Genomic DNA, 1735 nt, shown 5'->3' on the forward strand with positions numbered 1-1735 from the left:
GCAAACTTCAGACGGGCCTGGACATGTACTGGCTTAAGCAGGGGGACACGTCTGGCACTGCAGGATTTGAGTCCCTGGCGGCGTAGTGTGTTACTGATGGTAGGCTTTGTTACTTTGGTCCCAGCTCTCTGCAGGTCATTCACTAGGTCCCCCCGTGTGGTTCTGGGATTTTTGCTCACCATTTTTATGATAATTTTGACCCCACGGGGTGAGATCTTGTGTGAAGCCCCAGATCGAGGGAGATTATCAGTGGTCTTGTATGTCTTCCATTTCCTAATAATTGCTCCCACAGTTGATTTCTTCTAACCAAGCTGCTTACCTATTGCAGATTCAGTCTTCCCAGCCTGGTGCAGGTCTACAATTTTGTTTCTGGTGTCCTTTGACAGCTCTTTGGTCTTGGCCATAGTGGAGTTTGGATTGTGACTGTTTGAGGTTGTGGACAGGTGTCTTTTATACTGATAACAAGTTAAAACAGGTGCCATTAATACAGGTAACGAGTGGAGGACAGAGGAGCCTCTTAAAGAAGAAGTTACAGGTCTGTGAGAGCCAGAAATCTTGCTTGTTTGTAGGTGACCAAATACTTATTTTCCACCATAATTTGCAAATAAATTCATTAAAAATCCTACAATGTGACCTCCCGGGTGGCGCAGTGGTTAAGGAGCCCGTACGGGAGTTGTAGCGATGAGACAAGATAGTAGCTACTACAACAATTGGATACCACGAAATTGGGGAGAAAAAGGGGTCAAATTTAAAAAAAAAAAAACTTTTAAAAAATCCTACAATGTGATTTTCCTGGATTTTTTTTCTCATTTTGTCTGTCATAGTTGAAGTGTACCTATGATGAAAATTACAGGCCTCTCTCATCTTTTTAAGTGGGAGAACTTGCACAATTGGTGGTTGACTGAATACTTTTTTTTGCCCCACTGTATATATTTTATTGTACTCCGAATGATCCCAAATGCAAAGCCAAAATAGTATTCTAGACAGAATTGTCCTGATAGCATAGTCCTTCGGGCCACCATACTGCTTTCTCTTCTGGGTCCCTTGTGGCTATGGGTCTGAGACCATTCTGAAAATCCATCAATATCTCAGTCACTCTTATTTAGCAGTTTCACAGTAGAGGGGAGTGAGGTAAGTTGAGACAATTTTTTCATTCAGCATCACTCTATCAAGGGAAATATTGTATTCTTTCAAACAAAGATATCTACATATATTTCAGGATGTTATTAACATTAAAAAGTGGTTTCTTGGCACAACTTCCCCCAGGTGTATCACGTTCATTGACGAATGGATTGGACCAAGGTGCAGCGTGGTAGGCGTACATCTTTCTTTTATTTAAAAGACACAAAAAAACAACAAAATACAAACGTGAAGCTATATGCAGTGCAGAACGCAACTACACACAAACAAGATTCCACAATCTAAGGTGGGGAAAAGGGCTGCCTAAGTATGATCCCCAATCAGAGACAACGATAAACAGCTGCCTCTGATTGGGAACCATACTGGGCCAACAAAGAAATAGAAACATAGATTTGCCCACCCAAGTCACACCCTGACTGTTACGGATACAGGTATCCTGTGTCTGTGTGTATCCTGTGTGTGTTTCTTTTCTCTCCTTCTCCCCTCACAGGTGAAAATCATTACTCCCCAATCAGTCAACAATCAACCCATCAATCAGAAGACACACCTCCTCCTGTTTCCTACCCTATCACAGTTCCTTCCCCATGGTTTAAAA

The sequence above is a fragment of the Oncorhynchus clarkii genome, chromosome 3 (assembly GCF_045791955.1).
Source record: "Oncorhynchus clarkii lewisi isolate Uvic-CL-2024 chromosome 3, UVic_Ocla_1.0, whole genome shotgun sequence".
Taxonomy (NCBI): Eukaryota; Metazoa; Chordata; class Actinopteri; order Salmoniformes; family Salmonidae; genus Oncorhynchus; species Oncorhynchus clarkii.